We start from the raw sequence: 22,079 nt of genomic DNA on the forward strand, positions 1-22,079 counted from the left end.
GGAACCGAGCTGACGCGATTTGATTTCCATTGTAACTTGAATACATTGGTCAGTGTTCCGTCTCGAGTGGGAGGAGACGAACTTTCATTATTTTCAGACATTGGGGGATTTTCTCCTGAGAAATGAATTTGAACTTCATTGTGTACAGGGGTTCTTTTGAAAGGAAAGTCGGAAAAGCATCATCAAAAATAATTACAACAAACGGTAGAAATAAAGTGACGATACCTAGACTACTTGAAAATTTTAATTGGCTTTTTTTTAACTTGAAGTTTCCTTGAATATCTTTTGTTTCATTGACATGTTGACCGGTCCATGAGTGACACACTGTGGCTTAAATGTTGGCGGTCATACCTTAAATTTGGCTATTGTTAGCAGAATTTTTCATTGCAGTTCAATTTGACCTCTGTTTCTTCAAAAGCAGTTAGCTGTACAGGTACAGTGAAAAACGCATCTCTTTGTTTTAATAGAGAAATACCTTGTGCTGGAAAAGTTGTTATGAAGGGCGTAAGTGGAATATTTTGATTAGTTGAAATTTTTTACCCCTATGTGGAACGGATGCAATTTACATGCAGAATGAATGCATTTGTTTATTGCTACATGATGGCATTGCACAAGAGTACATTCATTATCACCATTGTCTCCCTCTGTTTTATTGTTCAGTGACAGAATCGTCAAACTTCATATTTTTCATAGGAAAACAACAAAGCAAGTCGATCGATCACTAAGTAACCCAGTTCTCTGTCATATTTTTAGAGCTTAAACCGTCTGTATAAGTCTAAACAGTTTTTTTAATTGGATGGAATTAGTTCCTCATTCAGTAAACATATAGGTTTTATTTCTAGGAAGGTTGTTGGTAATAAGTTAAAACATATGTATACAAACAACACAAGTTCTGTTTGGTTCAGGGCATTTTACCTAAAGGTTGAGCGTTATGGTTGCCGCTTATCAAGTACTTAATCTTGCTCGGGAGATTTGCACACCTGCACCGAAACACTGAATTATCTGCTGGGGCCCGTCAAAGGGAGTGAAAGAGGAGAAATAAAATCTGTGAAATTCGAGCTTAAAATTTATGTTTCAGATAATTGAATTATTCATGTCCAGGTATGAAAAGGCCAATGTTATATAATATATGCATGTTCCCGTGGATTCTGTGTTTAAGTTAGCACTGTTGAAAGGATTTTATGGTCTTGTTGAAAACAAAAAGGTGTCGCAAAGTTCGGCAGAAATTGAAATAAAATCTCTCCACGCCCTTCCTAAATAATGATATCCATTATACGTTTAAACTGCCCCTGTTTCCATTTTCCCCTTCTTCAAGTTGTATACTGGTATGTGGCTATTACGAAGTTTCCACGAGATAGAGATATAAACAAGATTTTCCTTTGAGATAAGTGTTTTAGTTTACTAAGTTGCATTATGTGAAAAGGCATTAATACTATAGTATTGCAGTTAACTGCATTTTAAGTAATCTAAAGACAATAGCAAACGACGTTCTAACTCATTTAAGATCAAAAGAAAATCCCAGTTCCTCAAAAGGCCTGCACGGCATCAGTTTCATCTTTAAAAAAAGTCTTACCCTCTGAGCTGAAATTAAATGTCATCATTGTTTTTCAAAGTTTTATAGCCCAAGCAAAATAAAGACTACGCTGAAAATTATACGGTATCATTCTATCGTGATCTCAGTGCGGGTTTTTCATGACTAAACCATTTTGTGAAAGGGATACACTTTATAAAGGTCCAAAAATTAACGACCCGCACATAGATTTTTTTCTGACTGAATGGGACTCAGACACGTAAACAGTTTGGTATTACCTTTTGACGTGTTCGGTTCGTGGAACTAGCTAGTTTGATAACATTAACAAAAATATATACCCATCCTGTGCTTAATGATGTTTATGCATCTTAATTTAAACCAAGGAAGAATACCATTTTTATGAAAGCTTCCGTTTTCCTCGTGTTCACTCAAAAAATAAAACATTATATTCCAATAGCGAAAATGAGAATTATAAAAAATGGAAAATGGAAAAATATGAATAACCTATAAGTTTTCGTTTAAGTTACACTGTACATGTACATATTAATTAACAGCTGGGCGTTTTTCTCTTTTGCAATAGAACAGATGGCAAATTACTTGTTGGAATTAAATGAGGCAGTTCTCATTTCCTGCTATTATATACTTTGCGTTACGATTTAATTTAAGATTTTTTGTAACGTTTGTTTTAATGGAATGTGTCAGAAGGCTAGTTCAGACTATCCGAGACAGTTAATAAGGGGGTTGTATTAAAGTTTTAGATATCAACCACACGTTCACTGGAAAAAAAAAACACACACACACACAAGAGACTTTGTATAAAACATATTTGATAAAGTGGTAAAAAATCATTTTACTTGAAAAACAATTAAACCGTGTAGCTCGTTTATCATCAAATTGTTTTACTTGGGTGAATTATATATTTTTAGCCAGTGATTAATTGCTCTGCAATGAAAAGTACAATCTGATTTGTTATGTAATAAAAAAAAATCCTGATGTGCGAAAATTACCAAACTTTGAAGTGAAAATCTGTGATAGTTTGCACCTTTTTAGCACAGCCTTCCACCAAATAATATGTATTTGTTTAGGAACACGCCGTATGGTTCCTCTCAGAACTCCGCTTTGAATCTGAAAAAAATCAAGTCATATTCTCTTATCTGATGGAAAATGTTCGTAACATCAAAACATAAGAAAATTTGTATATTTACAATGTAATTAAACCCTTATCCCAATACTGTTTCTACTAAACTCTAAACACCGATGATGCACACAGAGCATATTTTCATAAACTTTGGATTTTTTTTATCTTGAAATCGAGAGGGGCAAATCATAGAATTTTTTTTCTTTCTTTGTAAAGCATTTCTATCAAGGATTCGTATGTTATATATCATGGAAATTGCAGTTTTAGCATATGGCGTGGATTGTATGTAATTTTTATGTTCTTCGAGCATTCCGTTCCGCAGTTAAACGGACTAGGGCCCGTCTCTCCTCGAAACATCAAAAACATGTGCAAGAACTCGAGATCTACATTGAAAGTAATACGTTCTTTTCCCCTCTACAGCTGCGTTATCGACTCCAGATAAGAGGTTCCTCTGCTTCCTCTCCTATTTTTTTTGTACTCCTTTCACTCCAATGATTTCACAAAAAGGATGTGTAAAAGATTTATAGAATGGTTCGATTTTTCTCTTGTAAATCTTCCATGGTTACGCTTAGGAATGCTTTATATTATTTTTGGTTTCAAATATCTTAAAAAAGAGAACACATATATTTAAATTATGGACATTTTTCAACTTTTTGATTAACTATCCTGGAGTCAAAAGCGACTCGCTTCAATTAGTTCTTTTTATTGAATAAAAAACAAACATTGCAAGAAAATGATTTGTCATGGGATAAAAAAATCATAACAGAATTCATAATTCGTGGATATATATCAGATATCAAGGTTGTTATCAAAATCAGATGTTTTGAATCACAATAACGTTTGACTGACAATCATTTCATAAAATCACATTAAACGTCTACATGTGAATACAATTTACGTACCTCCTGAAATAACCTTAGCAATGAACTCTTCTATGATGGAGGTAGAATTCTTTATCTAAAGTCTCGGTGACATTTGAGACGAGCATAGATCAGAACACTAGACAAGAAAAGTGATAAAAGTTGGAAAAAATATATAACGAGAAGAATGCTTTGCAAGATCGCAGGTCATGCTACTGACTTGATTGGTAAGTTGATGCTGAATAATTTTGTCATTTATATGATAATAGAGTGAAAGAAAATGAAGTCACGAATACACTCCTGACAGAATGTTTTGAACACAGTTTTCTTTGGCATCTCCTTGCAAAGCTTCTGTTTGGCCTATCAAGCAATAAAAGCACATACCTTGCTGAAATTCTGATAAACCCTGTGATTTTTTCGTCTTTTTTGACAATTTTATTGCAGACACTTAAAAATCTAGTTTAATAGACACTCGCTTCATTGCATATGCCAGTTGAAGTTTGATTACAGTCAGACTTTGCATGGTCAACGTAGACGAGAGAGACTCATTGCTGCAATATATTGAACAAAAGAACAAATCCTGTGGAAGCGAAAAAAACTTGATAAAATTATAAACACATAACGGCATATAAATGAGGTTTGTTGCTTATGTGCCCATCAATTATTTGTATCTTTATTTCGGATCATGCACTCTCTCAAGTCTTGCAAAAAGTGTGTAAATACAACTTGTACTCTTTGGAGAACAAAGTGCTACCTTGATTTCCATGACACATTTATTTAAAGAAAACGATCAATCTATTCATATAATCAAAGGTAAAGTGCATCCAAAAATTTCTCCCAAAAAATCACTTTCTATTGTTTTACGTTTTTCTGTAACCTTTTATATACTTTAACAAGAAGCGTGCATAGTATCTGTCAGTACCGATGGTTTACGAGGTTCGAGTGCGCGTAAGCAATTAAAAAATTATCTAAGACGGAGTGGAATCAAGAGTGAACGCACTGAAGCAATGAACAATTGTCATTTTACAACATATTATTTTTTTTTGTAAATATTGTAATTTGTGACCAAGAGGGAATAAGCAACTGGTTGATCTAAATTTGGCGCATCTAGAATTTGGTAGACAGTGACCAATGTTCCCTTTTTGTACGATTACAGGTCCAACTCCAGTCTGTATTTTTTTTCATGAAATTCCGAAATTCAAACCAGGTACGCAAGAGAAATATTGCAGGTGTACATACATTTAATTTATCGGACGACGAGTGCTTGATAGGAGTCTAGATTCTCACTACACCTCTTTCATTTGTTTATATTCTCTCAGATTTGGTGCGATATTAGGGGGTAAAAATGGGAGAAAATTAACCTTAGTAAGCGGGGTGCTCAATGGGTTGTTTTCGTCTTTGAGTGAACTTGCTTTAAGATGCTAGGTAGTAATTTCTTTGGGAGATTGGTGTGATGAATGAAATGTTTAAACACAGTTCATGGTAATATTTTCATTCACATAGATTGGGATTCCCCATAGAGGTTACAAAAGTATAGAAGAATTTACACTTATGTTGATGAAAATGTTATTTGTTCTTGCCATTCGCTACGAATAACTCTAAAAAGAAAAAAAGTTACCGCTGTAGTACACGTTTTTCTGTCCTTTTGTGCATGCACTTAAAGAGCTATGCTAATTACCACAACTTGATAATCTGCATTTAAACATTGTGAAGTACACAAATCAATGTTTATTCTCTCAAAAATAACACTAAATTATCATAATAGACATGCCAAATTTTCATGCTTTATAATAGAAAGGAGTCCTCCCAATTTGATGGTTTGCTTAATAGTCATGTAAAAGGAAAAAAATGAGTGTTGAAATGTCTGTAGTGTAATAGAGAAAAAAAAAGGTGTATATGTGACGTCAGTATTCATTCTGAAAAGTTTAAGGGTACACAAGACATTGAATGATAAGTTTTGGTATACATCATCAGGTGTGTTAAATAGAGGACCAGGTGTGCTTTAAGCTTCAAACAGCGACGATTTACGATACCATTGTCGCGCATTGGAGCAGGGACAAAAATTGTTAAGATTCTTTTACTTGTGGTAAGTTATATACAGTTAAAAGCCAGCAAACCATTAAGCCATGTCATTTGCATAGCCCCACATGCATTTAGGTCATCGTGTTCTATTCTTCCCTAGATCGGCTATCAACTACCGAAGATCTTTTGGATATTTTTTCATGCATTGTATTTCCATATAACAGGTGGTCATAATGAAACCCCGAAACCACTTAGTCACTCTAGAAGCACTAACGAAGAATCACGATTTACTCAGTTTGCATTTAGATCCTCTGTGTGACATAAAAAAAAATAAAAAGAAAGGAAGTCTGTAAAAAAGCCGGGCATTTTCAGACAAATCCCCATGAAACCTCCCCATAAACGAAATTTAGAATATCTTGATAAATATGATACTGAACTTAATCCAAAATCTTAATGTTAACAAAACAAATTTCATGGTGCAGTGTGTATTGTGTTTCTAAATGTAAACATCTGTTGCGCTGAAATTTTAACAGCTTTGGTTCAGATTTCAAGAGTTTCCGAAGTGTGCAACACTTACTGAGTCCTCATATGTTTTGCCTCTGTCCAAAGAACTGTTTTTACAATGACTCAATTTTTGACCAAAGTTAAGATTTTTCAGTTCAGTTCTTTATTCCGTGGGACGTACATCCCATAAGCATTACAGTACAATATTATATATTTATAATATATTTATTTTAAGATGATAAGGAATGAGTAGCCGAAATTGACCAAAGGGCAACAAAAATAGAAAACGCTGTTAATATCACTAATGTTTCTGAAGGAACCGTTGCTATTGTGTCTGTACAATTCCTCTGTCCGACCCAGAACTGACCTTGATCTTGTCAATAAGATTTTATTGTAGATTCTGGGATTAAACCAATCTCACTTAGCCAAGATAAGGGTTTCAATATAAAAGAAATTTCTTAATTTGCATCTGTCCCATAGAGGGATAAATTTTAAGACAATTTTCTCTAGAACCAAAACTAATGAAATACCAAAGTGATTACAAAGTTTGTGCATCATTTTTGCTTTCTTTTTAATATATAGATTGTGAAAACTGGTCGTCTTTAAATACCGGGTAATAAATATGTAAAATACATACTAGTGATATCAGTTGATAAGGGTACAAATTGCTGTAAAAAGTTATATGTTTGAATTAAAATAAGCTTATAAACTGTTCAGAATCAATACATATTCACAAATATTTAATAATGAAATTCTTTTGAAAATACGAGTATATTGCTTCCTAGTTTTTTTTTAAATAAAAATCTTCCTTTTGAGTAAAATACGCGTCTTATTCGATTTTGATCAATATTGCATCATATTGACCCTTTTCATGGATTTGTAATTAAAGATTTACGCAATTGATTTTATCTTATTGCCGAAGGAAATGCAATTCATTTCACTTAACAATAAAACATGTTTATAACCTTTTACATTCCTCTCAAAAACAGATATCACTTACGGCAAATTTAGATTTTTAAAAAAAATAATATATAATCACATTAGGAAATCTTTCTGCAAACATATTATGTGGAGTGAAAGTTGCATTTTCTGTGGGGGAAAACTTGCATGTAAGATTGGACCAAAACGGTCTGTTTACAATGTCTATAATGAAGGCAGTGGGAAAGAAAATCTCCAAACACCTTGTTTTTCAAAAAAGGAAGTTTAAGTAGATTTTTTACAGTCATACCGGCGACACAGACCTCTCTCTGTAAACTGGAGAGAATCGACACTCAGAAACAAGATTGGCTCGAACAAAAGAAAAAAACCTTAGTTAATATCGAGCGTTCAGGCACCTTTACGAATGTCAACACTTAAGCGAAATTCTATATGTTTAAGTTTTCTAAGCAAACTTTTTGACACAGTATAAGTCTTGGCAAATAACGGTTGCATTCAGAAACCTAAAACAGCCGAAGAATAAGCCCAAGATTTACTTAAGAAAGCTAATATTGATCTGAGAAGGAAATGCATTCATGTGTGCTTTGTGAAGTGATTACGTTCTGAAGATCTATACAGAACTGGAGAAAAAGAATGAGGAAAGAGAAAGTTTCCCAGACAGAGTGTTTTTTCCCGTTTGTCTCCCTTTATAGTAGAATTTGAAAAAGCTATACAGTAGACTTCTGATATTAACGCTTCAAGATTGACTATATCAATTTCTATTCTAAACAAACAAACAGGCAAAATATGCTGTACAACAGATGTTTGCAAAACTTACTTTAAATAGAGAACCAAATACATGTATTGAAATGAAGATGCAGATTACATAATTTTGAATCTGCCAATAAGATTTTGTACCTCTTACTATACGAAAATAGAATTTAAAAAGTTGTGCTTAGCGACGAATATTTGTTGGAATTTTTTTTTTTTTTTTTTTACAATTTTCCGATTTTCATCACAATATATATCAGTAGTCCCGAATTATTGAAAGGGTCAGTATTAATGGAGTCTGTTTGGGCTTCTAATCTTCAACATTAAACAAGCGAACATGGGAGTGTTTACACGAGTTAGGGAACACTTGGCATATCGGGAAATGTCTCGGTACTGTCAAGCAACAAGCCCTTCTTCCACACCTGCAAATCACACATAATATACACTTGATTCAATCTTGAGGGCAATTTAAAAAAATTGATAGTCGCGGTCCTGCTATTACGAGGGACGTTTTCTTGGTATATCTTTTTTCCGTAAGCTGTACTTAACAAATGACAAAACCAACGAAGAGTAATTGAACTTATGCCTGATGTTGGAGAGAATTGCACTCCAAATGGAGGGATAGAATGATCGTGCAAAAATCCGAGCCCGTTCTTGAAAAAAAATTAAAGTGTATCGTAATTTGACATTTTATTTCTGAATAATTGATAAGTCCAGACGATTGAGTTTCAAATACAATGGGGATCTTTTTTTTAGATAATGGAAAAAGCAATTATGACAGAAACTTTTTAACAGCATAAAACTCCAAACCCATTAAGGAGAATGGGAGATAGAGATCAAAATGTAATAACGTTGACTAAATTGAAAAAAAAAGGGTCGCTGATCAGATGCTGTTAAGATATGCGACTGTGAAACGTACATGTATTCTCTCCGTCATAAACAAGACAGAAAACAGTCATATTGTCAAAACATTTATACAGGATTCGGAAAGAAAAACTTCGTGTTTTAGTGTTTAACCTGAGTTATAGTTCCATTCGGAGTTAACACCGAGTTACAATAGATTTCCTTGTATGCATTGGGTTTATTGAGCCCCCAGTCAAGTGTGATGTGAAGGAATTTGAGTTCATAATTATTGATTTCTTTTATGACAATAAATAGAAAAGGGAATGTCCGACATTATAAACATTCATCGTATTTTTTCCCGAAAGTAGTTTGTACCCAAACCATTGTGAATTCATTTACTTTATAAATAAAATTTGCACAGATATTTTAATTGTGGTAATTTAGTCATTCTAGGATGACTATGCAATGACAGTTACAGTGCGGGTGCAGATTAGATATCATTTAAGGATAACCAAAATCCGGATTTAGTTGGAATGAGTAAACAGCGCAATTTACTTCGAGTGCCTTTGCATATAAATATATTTACATTCCACACGTATTTTGCATATAAAATGTGTGGAAAGCTATGACATTCAAAACACAATAACACGGACGGGGAGGTCAAAAGGTTAAAGTATGCGTTTTATTTTGACGTCACAAACGTTGAAAATTAAAATTCACGCTCACATTGGTCAAATTTTCATAACGCGAAAGCCATAACGCGCTAACGCGCGATATTCGATTTATTTGCACAAACCGTTGCAGTTATGAGGGTAAGTATCTTTCAAAAAATAACAATACTATAACTATAAACAAGTCGACCTTGATGCATAACTGTAAGTTATATATCTTTTCTGAATTAAGATGATGAAAACATCTTTTTTTTGTCAACAACAGGTAAAATTATGTTTTAAGTAAGGATATTGCAAGCGAATTTCGTAAATACTTTGATGAGTCTTAAATGCCGTATTATTTTAAAATTGTCTCTTATTAGTTAACTCTGCAAAGTGACAATGCAATGTTTGTCAAATGTAAAAGAATGAACAGCGGATGGTCATTGTGGGTCATACGAAAGATGTCACTCTCTTTACAACTTAAAACATGTAATGTGTAACCTGGATGACTTACTGACCCCTCTAATCGCCTGTCCGTAAAACAATAAACACTGAATTTGTCAACGTAAGAGACAGCAGGTATTAGTGACTGTCAATTAAGTTTGAAGTGACACTGACACCTCTCCGCCATTTTTGATATCGATACGCTGCAGGCAACGTCATTTTACCAACTTATTGTATTTTGTACACTCTTGGTATTAAACTAGGCTTAACGATGTCGTTCACACTTAAATTCGTTTAAATTTTTGTGGAAATATTACTTACATCAATTCTTGTATTTATCTTTGGTTTCCTTAATACAAGATATTTCAATATCTGCTTATTTGTTAAGTATTTAACGTTGGCTATTGCTTTGTTTAGACAAACTTTACCCAATAAACTCTAATTTCCTATACAATGGAAAAATTGATAAAAAGCAATAATAAAATCAAAGATCCTAAATAAAATGAATTATACTTTTTAAGAAATTTTTTGACAGAACGTTTTTCAGCTGTCGTAATTTTTGAATTTACTGGGTGGCAGTAAATACAGCTACTAATAACTAGCTGGACATAACCCAAACTCCAATGATTTGTTGACAAATTTCAATACCACACCAAATAAGAAAGTTTAAACGATTTATTGAAAGCATTTACATTTAGTCCTGAGAAAAATATGGAATAAATATAAGTACATGTCACCAAAGAAATTTTATTTGATTATGAAAAAAAGGAATAGAATGCTAAGAACTCTTCGTACAAGCCTGGGATTCGCTCAAAATGTATGTTTAAAATCTTGACCCACTTCCTACATTGCAAATATCCACTTCTTATGTTGTTCAAAAACTGTTCCATTCAGACCGATGTATTAGTTCGATTATTGTTGCCCTCTTAAGTACCCGGTCATACGATTCGGTGGACGGGTATCTCAATTAAAAGTTTGTAATATTAAGGGAAAAATCTTCCTCTTAAGTGGGTTTACTAACACCCCTCTATTGTGAGAGCGGCCCAGCTATTCAACACATTTCTATTGTGTTCACACCTGTAGGGGAGACTTTATAAGTCTCCATTTTAAGGATTTTTTTCTCTCGCAATACGTAAAATCGGATATAGGTAAGGCCTCTTTGCATTCTTGCCATCTTGTAAACCTTCAACCCAACAAATGACTAAGGTTTTTTAATAAACCATAATCAGATATTAACACTGCAATCTACTGATCTGAGAGATGAAATTTCACTACCATATCAGAAATTATTAAAATACACATCAAAAGACGCCAGGTTTATTTCTAATTTTGCCCCGAATAACCTACCGAAACATACAATAAATTTTGGACAAAATGCGTTAAAAATACGAGTGGTTATAAATACCAGTGTTGTGTTTATAGTTTGAAAAAGCTGTCGGAAGGAGCTTATGTAATATCTAAAAACTGAATTCAATCCCATTTCTAAATACACCTGTTAAAGTGTAAATTAGACAAAGATAAGCATGTTCATGATATACCCCGTATGAATTTTGATAACATTACATAAAATATTCACACTTGCTCTTGTTCAGAGCTCTTTGATGGTTCCGGTTTCTCTGTACTCTATTGGAATTTTTCTGACAATCCCATATAAAAAATATCAATTATATGGGGAGAAGCATATGTTACGAAAAATCTTGTTTCTGTTCAGCCCCTTTGGCATTATTTTGGACAACGCGAAATCTTTCACCAGTTTTGTACCACCACGTAACCATGCCATGATCTTTCTTCACCACTTCTCTTGTATACATATTGTTACTTCTTATCTTTAACAAAAGAGCTGGTCGAATTTTAATTATAAATGTTCCCCTAAATCTGTATTACGCAACACCATCAACAATCTCCAGACATTTTGAGTCAAGAAACTCTCAAACTTCTCTTAACGAGCGTACAACAGGTGTCGCAAGATGAAAAGGCGGAAAATCGGATAAAATTGGGCTCTGGACACATGTATTGTGAAGAAAAACATTAATTAATTCTCTCCAGGTGTGAAACAGGTGCGAAATTTGGCACAACTCAAAGTAAATCCTTATTTGATGATAGCAGGCGATTTGTTTGCATTTTGGAAGCCGCGATATTACAGGGCCTCTCAATCCAAGTTTGTTTGACAGAAAATAGATTATTCACAGTTTCCAGTCGCGTTTATTGCCTTGAATCATGGTTTTTTGATAAGCGACACAAGCATTCGTAATGTGGAAACACCGTGTCTCTACCCGGCCTTAGCAATGAAAATCAATAGTGTACCCCAAATCCTTCCCTTAGACTTTCTGACAACTTCAACTTATATTACAGAAATTCACAGGAAGGTAAACGGGTAGTATTCTCTAAAAGAAATGAGGTACAAACTGTCTGAAATGTGTATTGGGTAAAAAAAGAACTCTGATTATCAAGATTATATCCCGATACCGCTGCCATGGAAACAGTAAACTTTTTTCCATACAAAGTTTATTTTCTTCTTCGATGTTAGAAATAGAGATGTTGCATTATATTGGGTGAATTCTTTCCAGACCTAGTAACGTGAATTTCTGGCAGAACTGGTAGGATTACACATCATTGATCTTGGCTACTTTGTGGCCAATTTAAAAGTTAACTTCACGTTAATACAGAAAATATCACAAGTACCTAATGACATTTTATTGAGATATTGAAGCAATATTTTCTCTGAGTGGTATGGTTTAAGAAATATGAGGATGTAATTCCTGAAAGTTTTGAGGTTTACAGTTTATTGTTGATGTTTGTTTGTTTTTTTAATGACTATTGACGTGCACACAGAAAAATAACAATTGATGTAGTTATTACGTATAAAAAAAGTAAATATTTAAGAAATAAGGTATCATTTTTAAACATCTATCGGGATATAAATACGGGTTGGTCACGAGATCAAATTCCATAAAGCCCGAAGGGCTTTATGGTTATTTTGATCTCGTACCAACCCGAATTTATATCCCGATAGATGTTTAAAAATGATACCTTATTACTCAACGGCACAAGTTTGATCTATTGATTGCGCGTCGACCCTTTATGACGTCACTGAGAAATGACTATTGACGTGCACACAGAAAAATAACAATTAATGTAGTTATTACGTATAAAAAAGTAAATACTTACATTTATTACATTTTCAACAGCGAAACACTGTGATTTATTTATTGAATAAAAGTGATATTCTCTCACAGTGTGAAAGGATACCAAAATGATATTCTCTCACAGTGTGAAAGGATATCAAAGTAAGTAAAAAATAATTTCTGGCCTGTCATAAGATAGAGATAGTAACTAAGCATCTTGATAGAGCTAAAACTGCAAATTTCTTCCCAAATATGTTGCTGAAATCCATGCTATGTAATGTTTTCAATCACACAACTGCTAAGCTATGACGTCTCAACCTCTCAACTTTGACGTCAAGCCTATGACACTGTGTTAAGAAAAGACAGAGGCAAAGGGAAAATCAAAGAAAATGTAATAAACAGAAAATTCAATGTTTTGTAGATGAATATGGAATTTATTTCACTCGTGAGAATATCAAAAAATCCTGTCCCACTCGTGAAATAAATTCCATATTCATCTACAAAACATTACCATCAATGAAACATACCGCGACGGTATTGTTCAAGTTGCTTCTTTTGTACAGTGACCATGCGGTGCATCTTCATCTTAGGTTCTGTTGAGAGAGAGAGAAAGAGAGAGAGATTTGTATGTACTTAAACAGTATATGAAGTTTTTAATTACATAAATACTTTGTGCAAAAACAAATATGAGGAGTGAAGACAAGATGCCATGGTTGAATTAGCATGAACGCACGGGCATGCACGTGTGCTTCGTTCTGACTGGCGGGGTCCAAACTCTCGATAACTTCCACTTTTTTGACCAAAAAAAAAATGAAATTTAATATATAGGTACATATTATCATATGAAATTCTACGATATGTGCCATACGAAGTTTCATGTGCATACACGTGTGCTGCAATTTCATTGGTTGAAACTAAATGGCCATAATTTTCAAAGTATTCACCAAAACAGGACGAACTTTTGAATATTGATAAGTATAATGTTTTCCTACATAATGATACTATCAAAACTGAATGCAAGGGCATGTATACACTGATTGGCTTACTCTTTAATGAAAGTATCTCTATTTGATATCAATGAAATAGTGTGAAATTTAACACAGAGGTATATACATTATGGGACCCTATAAGAAGATGTACTAGTATATGAGATATTTAGAAAGCACGTGCATGCACGCGCTCTGAAATCTTATTGGCTAAAGCTATAAAAGGCTATAATTTTTTGTAGTTTTCAACGAAACAGTTCAAAGTTTAGGCAAATATATGCGTCCCTGCATTATGGTATCATCAGAAATAAACACAAGGGAATGCATGCATATGTGCTGAATTCTGATTGGTTAAAGCTATATATGGCGCTAAAAAATAAAAATACGAGATTGAGTGTAGATAAACATGATATGTTATTTACGTTCAAATTAGAATTTTCACCGATTTTGAACTTGAATAACCATGTTTCTATAGTTAAATTGACTTTAGACTGTGTCTGTTATTTAAATACGGAGTCGGTAAATAAATCTATTATTGTTTTAATTTTTTGATATCTTTGAAACGCGATTGATTTAAATTGTATAATTTACAGGATATTCCTATCTTTATATAAAGTAATAAAATAAATAGAAAGATTTTTTTAATTTGAGTTAGTCTAAACTTAAAAAAAAATACGCCATATATGACTTTAATGATATTTTGATTCGACTGCTGTAACATTTAAAGTTTTCAATAAAATTCTTTGAATTTTGAAATGTGGCTCTATAATGTATATTACGAGACACTGAACAGATGATATATGTATATGACAATTCTTGAAAACATGCACATTAATATGAACAGAAATCTTACTGGCTAATACTGTTATGTTTTAAATATAACACTACAGAACCCGTAATGCAAATATGATGCGATTTTCTGCGCACGATTGTGGATGTATTTCTCCGCTTTCCAGCACTTGTCAATCAACTACTTTTAATTCCCTAATTGTAGACATATTCTATGACCAACCTGTGAACATTGTATTTTTGTCCACCTCCTAACCCTTATAGTCGTCTCTACAGACCATTAAACTCGCGTTTTAAATTTTCTGCCATCTAAAAACAAAAAAACAAAACAAAACAAAAGCAAGTCTTGGTCTGTGGAGAACTATAAAGGGTTAGGGGATTGATAAGATATACAGGTTAGGGGATGAAAAAGTAGTTGATATTGTCTTAATTTTTAATATAGAAATCACATAAAATTTGAATGTTTTTGAATTTTTTTCCCTTTATGGTATTAATTTTGATTTTCAAGAATCATTTTCTAATAGATACTCGTTTAATGAATGAGTGAAATTTTGTGTAAGATTGCTTCATGATCCTGAGACCAGAAGAGCTTATGCGATGATAAGGTATCCTCTGTCATGTTTGCAAACAATTTTCGAAAAGATACCCTTTTTACAGTTTTGGTCTGATATTAATAAAACTTGGCATACAAATAGACTTCAGTAAGATACATATATATTCTGTTTTTCAGTTCTCAGGCTGATTATAGAACTCTTTCAAAACGCTATACCCCTCCTATAGTTTTGGTTTGATTTCAATCATACTTGGTACTAACAATAATTTACACAATACTATATCGGTTTTGTTATTTCGATGAACATCGTTGCCATGAATATTTTTTTAAAAAGATAATAAGGTGCATTCATTCAAAACTGTGTTTCTCCTTTATATTCGATTTGATTTCAATAAAACTTAGTACACAAGTAGACTCGACCAATGCTCATAATTCTGTTCATCGGTTTAAGATTTTGATAAATACTAAAGAGTCTTTCCATGGCTACTGAAAATCTGTGAAAAGCTGCAAATATGCTACTTCTATAGTTTTGTTTCATTTCTTTAAAACCAGGTACAGGTTTAGAAAACATGGGGATATAGAATTCTGTAAAACAAAAAGTGTTTCGATTCGAGATGAAATTGCACGCACGGATCTAGAAAGGGGGCCAGTGCGTCCTGAACCCCCCCCCCCCCGGGTTTTTAAGAGTTAAAATTGCTATGTAAAATTAATAAAATAATATCCTTGAACCCTCCCTGGAAAAACGGCACTCTCTTCAAATGGTAAGGGGAGTCATGTATCTGGAAAAAAAAAACTTTTAAAAGTCATTTCTCCTATACCCCCAACCCCCGTCCTCACCCTCCGAAATAAGTTTTTCAGGTTTTGGGAAGTTGATTTATACTTTTTTTTGCTTGTCAAAAAATTTCGGAGTCTAACACCTGTTACAGTTAATGTGGAGTCCTCACTCCCTCCCTCCCTCCCCCCCCCCCCCCCCGGAAAAATTTCCTGGATATGACCTTGAATTGATATATTTTCCTACATAAGAAGAAAAAAATATTTGTATGTCCTAAATGTACCACCGTAGAAACTTGTCCCTTCCACTATTACAAGAACAGTAGAGCTGCATTATCATCAAAGACTTCTGGTTTTACATTGTGTCAGTAGGAGTTCTCATTTCACATTTGTTGGAGGCCTCAACTGTAAATTTTAAGATTTCCAAAGTTTATGACATTCTGATTTGATAATTTATGACCACACTTTCAAACATGAATTAGAGTTAACAATTTTTGAGATACAAATGTATACTTATGAAATGGATTACTTTTCTCGTGTCATTCAGTTTTCAAATTCTTAAACAACATCAAAAATTATCACGGATATTTATATATACTTATGCAGATCTTAACAAATACTCATATACATGTACATCCTACAACCATTTGGCATCAATCATACAAAGACATGAATTTCAAAATACTTGGTTCGAAATTTGTATAAACAGTCCATCATTAAAGTCCACATTATCAAAGTGATATATTTTAGACCTGATAAGATTAAGTAATCACAAGTTTCTTTATTAATGCAAAACATGACACCTCTTCTTCGCCCTAATGACACTGGATAAACGAGATGAAATAAAATTTTAGTCCCAAAGAAAAGATAAAAAGCTTGAAAGGGCTCTCGAGATTACTGGGTTTGCGACAGGCAGTAATAATATCATACTATGTTAAATATTGATCCAATGGTTGTGCAGAAAGATGTTTGACATTTCACCCTTCTTCAAAGTGGGTCTTCTAGAACATGGGGTTGCCTCGGGAACGCGTCATGTGTTATGTAATACAGGCACATGTTTCAGACGACAGAGTATCAATTCTGCAATAAATAGACAAAATATTCCTTAGAAGAATTTTTGTGTTTCCTGTTCACTTATAGAAACAAAAAGATGCATATGGTATTTTTATTTCGAAGTGTGTGGGATGATTATAAATACCAAAAAGACGCAATTGCTCTCTGCTGGAAATACCTTCCAAAATCTACAATTCATAAATACTAATTTATTGCTAATGTAATTCTGAAAAATAAGGTTGACGAGCGACTTACGCATCTACACCAACGTAAAGGTCTTTACACGGCTCAGAATTATTGATTTCAATTTTCCGGCGAAAGTTTTTTTTTCTTTTAAAAGTTCAAGAACATGCCTTTATATCTAGAAACTTATTATTAAGATAAATTCATACAACTGGAATTTTTACAAAACCATATTCAAGGCCTGATGCTGACATTCATTGTTTACTTAACCAAAAATATTCATAAAGGAATTCTTGATTATGTTAATTTTATTAAAAGTTGTGATTCAAGACAAACAAGTCAAATATCACAAGCACTGGGTATTTATTGGTTGTGTTAAAAGCAACCCCCTTTTTTGCCAAAAAAAAAAATTGATTTCAAGATATTGAATTTAGCCTTGCGCAAAACATAAACTCTATTCATACAATCATATGTTAAACATACATGTAGTCTTAAGTTTTATAATTTTACAGCAGCGTTTTTATAGATATTGCTGTTATTAAGATGCTAAGTATTCATTTTCTCAAACTTTTGACCTTCTTTTAAAAAGAACATCTAAAACTATGGATGGTCTCTGAATTTTATTTTAAAAATATTCTGGAAAGCCACATTTGAACTGTGCATCGGTCCTAAATGCGAAATTGTACCTTGGATAGAAACGTTATTCCTGTTACAAATAACTTTCTAGTACAGAAATATTAGACAAAAACAGTGGATTACAAGAAGCTCTTCTATATCATTTATAAAAGCCAAATTTGAACATTGATTGTGATCTTGAATCATTATCAGGAACTGCGCATATCTTCCTCACTGAAAGGCGATATCAAAAGTTCTGAATATGTATAAATCATAGTTTTGCCTGATCCTATTTTGTTGTCATACATACTAAATATGAAAGCTTCTCATGTATTACCATCAAGCCCGTCTTCATTTGAGTCATGATTTTGTTTTTTGTTTCATTTTTCACCATGATTATATATTTATGACATCTATGCAACCCATGAGTCATTCGTAGTCAATAACCCGCATCATAATATCTCATTTATATTCCAATCTTCATATTGTGTAATATTTCAATGTTCTTTTATCATAGTTTGATATGGAATGAAAATAACTGATCCTTTAGGGTATAGGGCAATAAACACTGTATGTGTAATTTAACGACCTGATTGCCATTTATTTTGATACTCTGTGTGAACATCTTTAGAACATGAGGCCCATGGGCCACAACACTCAGCGAGTCAACATTTTTTTTCCTGACATATGAATATATATTTGAAGATAAACGAAATCCCCTATTGTTGAGGTTTAATGTGAACTTTACAAACCGAGGTCATTTTGTTCATATGGATATCGGTAAATTTTTGTTTAAAATTTGTTCTCAAATTTAGAACACGCCATGGAATAATTCTGAACCTGCTGGTTTTAAGATTTTTTTTTATATAGATTCATTCCTTATATATACTATTGTCAAATGCTGATCCCATATTTTATATACATGTACATACATGTATACTCTTACTTTAGGCCCACCCTAGTCCCAGGGGTCTTGATTAAAAAAAATATTGTAAATGAGGATGAGGTTGCTTGCAAATCAATATGACTAATCATTCAACTACTATCCTGCTGTTCTTGAAAAAAAAGTATTTTTAATTATTTTTAAAGATATTTCATACATGTACACATTTCTATGTAAATCTTTGCCCCCTACTGCAGCCCCTTCCTATACCTAGAGATATGAAACGAACAAACTATATTAGGAAGCGTTTTTCCAAGATTTGTCCTTTGCAGTCCAGTGGTTCTTGAATAGATATTTTAAATACCACAAAGTTTTCGCCATTTCTTAATTTTCTCCTTCTTGAAAGAGGATGTGAACCTTCATTTGAACAAATTTGAACCCCTTACCGCAGAATATCATGTAGAAGGTTTGTTGAAATTGATTCAGGGGCCATGGAGGAAAGTTGAACAATGAACAGTTTGCATACAACATTATGTCAAATAGACGGAAGCTGGACAATCAGAAAAGCTCGCATGAGCCTTGGGTTCAACCGAAATGTCCTTCAAAATCCCCAACCACTACACGCCATTTGTTAATGTTTCTGTGAAGACTTCGTTTGCTGTTACAAGCAAAATTCTGTTGATGATATTTGTAATAATTAGTTGTTTGTAAAATGTAGAATTCAAGTTTTGCATGCCTTCGACTAACCCTCGTGTACTTTTGGCATTAACAGAAAATCAATGAGGGAATTCTGGTTATAATAAGTTTTTTCACACTTTAAACTGCAGGAGGGAAGGCTTACTTATCAAAATTCAAATATTTTGCTAAAAAAAATCTGAAGATCGTTAGGGTCTACGAAAATAATCATCTCGTCCTTGTTTATTTTTGCTATTTTCTCACATTCATTGGTTGTTTATTCAGATGTTTGAAAGTGGAGGCATTACGTATAAAATTTCAGACAAGAGAGGCAAAAAGGAAAAGGTGTTTTCCATCTCACACGAAAGTAATTAGGAGGTGTAAGTTGGGGGAAGCGAAAGACGGCTCTAAAAGAAGAAGCAACGAAGAAAAGGGAGTCACAATTTCGTTTGAATGATGACTACAGACAATTATACATGTACTCTGAGCTCCCAGCCTGTCATAGACAGGAATGTTTGGTTATATATCGTGAAATACGACGTACCATACCCTCAAATGTTGACGGTTTTCACCAACAATTACACCATTGCTGACAGATCGACTTATTGCTCATTATGTAACCAGGAGTTTGTGCCCCACCAGTGCATCCGTTCCATATGTACACTGACATACACGTCTGACATTCTGGCGCGGAGGCGTCTGAGAAAACAGGTCGCAAAGTACTGTTGTTTCAGAGTCTCGATTATTTTAGGCCCCAAACATACTCATTTCTTGGGTAAAAATGAAATGTTCCATCTAACATATTTCATTGTATAAAATGTAACTTGCAATATGATCGAATATGTTGAATTGTTTAATCCTACCTCAGACAAAATTATTCTAAGTCAGCACAATTCGACAGCCATTTTCAGGGCAGGTGGGTTGGGGGTAAATTTCGCCTCGGAAGCAGACTAACAGAGAAAAAGACTAGGAAAGTTTCTGGGACATGTGCGAAGGTAAGACATTGCATTTTAGCTTCAAAGTGTTTAAGGCAGAATTTTTTTCATGAATTTTTCTTTGTGATCGAGTGCTTTATCCGGTTTAACGTATGCAAATTCATCAACTTGAGCGCTTTACGTGCACTACTTTCGTTGGACTTCCTCATTGTGCATTCTTTTAATTGAAGTCTTAATCCAATTCCACAAATCTTAAACAAATATTGGCTTTCTTATACATTAAGGATACAAAAGTAAAATTTTAAAATCATAGATATTTTGAAAAATCAGTGACTTATTGATTATTTGTATGTGAGGTGTGGCAGGTCATATTTCTCACGTCATATATTATCTGTATTAGTGTGCAACTATGATTAAACCTTCTTCCATGGATAATCTTCATTGCATATCAAGCTGTGATTGATAAATATCTGAAATGTATGTTGAACTTTTATATATTTGCTCAGAAGCCTTGTAGTTCGACACCCTTGAACAATGTGACAGCTTTCAACAAGGGTAAATACGACGCAAATCCTATTATGTTTGAAGTGCACGCATGATAAATGGTCTCTCCTGGACTAAAAAAGGTCCCCATCGCTGTCTGGAAGTTTTTATCTTGTGGCCCCAGCGACACCCATTTACATGGTTTCAAGCTACCCGCTGTTTACGCAAGCGGCCCAGTACTGCTTCGGGTAGCGATAAAGCACGGCATGTCGTGAGATTGACGATACCTTCCTACTGGACAGCCTGCGAACTCTTGGGAAATTCATTGGTTGTCATCATAGACGTGTTGCGTCGTTTCTGTGATAAAAAAGGAATCAATGTAGATATAAAAATACATGTTCTCACAAACGACTTGGCAAGTTAATTTGAGCCAGTTCTTAGGTCTAATCGGGGACAGACGATAAATAAATCAAGGCATATTTGCATTTCACACCATCCTAGACATTTATGATGAGGAATAAGAAAAGAATTGGTGAAGATAACCTCCATCCCAAACACATGTACATGAAGTGCATTGAATGTCAGTTCATTTATACCAAGTGGGGGAAACATATCGCCGTGACGCAATTCAACTAGAAGTAATGATATCCAAAGTCGATCTCATCGGGAAATGGCAAAAAAGCTCTACCAGTAATAATGGTTCATGAATGATATAGTGTAACTATCTAAAGAGCAATTTTGTTTTATTGATTAACTCTTAGTTTGAAGATTGAAGCAACTCTAGATGTCCTTGTAGATTTTACAGGTCTCTAAAAATATGAGAACATGATGTAATATGGCTGTTTCTGTATTACTTTATTGTCCATTTGCAAGTCAACGAGAGGAATGTTACTCATTTAAAGTCCATGAAAGGTTTTAACTTCCATATTAGACGCAATATCAATATAGAATTCATTGTTTCTTCATAATCTTCACGGAATCGCAAGCTCTCCGTATAGTAATAGATGCAACAGGGTTACATACTCTTCTTGTTAACCCTTTATCAACAAAGCACGAAAACACGCTCGTTTATACTTGACAATGTCTTAAGACTTCATTATCTAAATATGGTAATGAGTGTATTTTTACTTGTCAATAAATATGGAACATCTACAAACAAAAGATAGTATATTATCTATTATCTACAAATAGAAAATGAAAAGAATAGTCTTGGGGAAAAAAAAACATCGGTTAAATATCCCATCAGAATCACATTTAGTCTACAATATCAGAGCACGTGCAATGTGGTTTAGGACACGCCGACTTAAATTGCATATTCGTGCAGGGTGTGACTAGTACGTAGGTTTG

The 22,079-nt window shown here is 33.6% G+C and overlaps 1 protein-coding gene across 1 annotated transcript in view; it reads right to left on the reverse strand.

Moving 5' to 3' along the window:
• The window catches only part of LOC133182373 (B9 domain-containing protein 2-like), a 613,772-nt gene that overhangs the window by 240,478 nt on the left and 351,215 nt on the right, over positions 1–22,079 (reverse strand). The window lies entirely within an intron of this gene.

The sequence above is a fragment of the Saccostrea echinata genome, unplaced genomic scaffold (genome assembly GCF_033153115.1).
Source record: "Saccostrea echinata isolate AGI-Se365-2 ecotype Australia unplaced genomic scaffold, CSIRO_AGI_Sech_v1 ptg000009l, whole genome shotgun sequence".
Classification (NCBI taxonomy): Eukaryota; Metazoa; Mollusca; class Bivalvia; order Ostreida; family Ostreidae; genus Saccostrea; species Saccostrea echinata.